At 40.8% G+C, this 664-nt stretch overlaps 1 non-coding gene across 1 annotated transcript; it reads left to right on the top strand.

Moving 5' to 3' along the window:
• The first annotated feature begins 335 nt into the window (after positions 1 to 335).
• Positions 336 to 443, top strand: LOC148567873 (small nucleolar RNA R71). The gene has a single exon (XR_015881909.1). It is a non-coding gene; the product is annotated as a small nucleolar RNA R71 (small nucleolar RNA).
• The last annotated feature ends 221 nt before the right edge of the window (positions 444 to 664 follow it).

Raw genomic sequence — 664 nt, forward strand, 5'->3', positions numbered from 1 at the left:
TCAGAAGATGCCTCTTGAGTACTGTTGGGTGCAGCTTGCTTTTCATTCAGACTCTGAGAAATTATATTGACTTGCTGAGTCAATATTTTGTTCTGAGCCAATATGGCGTTCAGAGTATCAATTTCAAGAATTCCCTTCTTCTGAGGCGTCCCATTATTCACAGGATTCCTTTCAAAAGTGTACATGAACTGGTTATTAGCAACCATGTCAATGAGTTCTTGAGCTTCTGCAGGCATTTTCTTTAGGTGAATGGATCCACCTGCAGAAGTATCCAATGACATCTTAGCTAATTCAGACAGACCATCATAGAATATATCCAGGATGGTCCATTCTGAAAGCATGTCAAAAGGACACTTTTTGGTCAGTTCCTTGTATCTCTCCCAAGCTTCATAGAGGGATTCACCTTCTTTCTGTCTGAAGGTTTGAACATCCACTCTAAGCTTACTCAGCTTTTGAGGAGGAAAGAACTTAGCTAAGAAAGCCTTGACCAGCTTATCCCAAGAGTTCAGGCTATCCTTAGGTTGAGAGTCCAACCATATTCTAGCTCTGTCTCTCACAGCAAAAGGGAAAAGCATGAGCCTGTAGACTTCAGGATCTACTCCATTAGTCTTTACAGTATCACATATCTGCAAGAATTCAGTTAAGAACTGAAAAGGATCATCAG

The sequence above is a fragment of the Arachis ipaensis genome, chromosome B4 (genome assembly GCF_059453495.1).
Source record: "Arachis ipaensis isolate K30076 ecotype BB chromosome B4, ASM5945349v1, whole genome shotgun sequence".
NCBI classification, from domain to species: domain Eukaryota; kingdom Viridiplantae; phylum Streptophyta; class Magnoliopsida; order Fabales; family Fabaceae; genus Arachis; species Arachis ipaensis.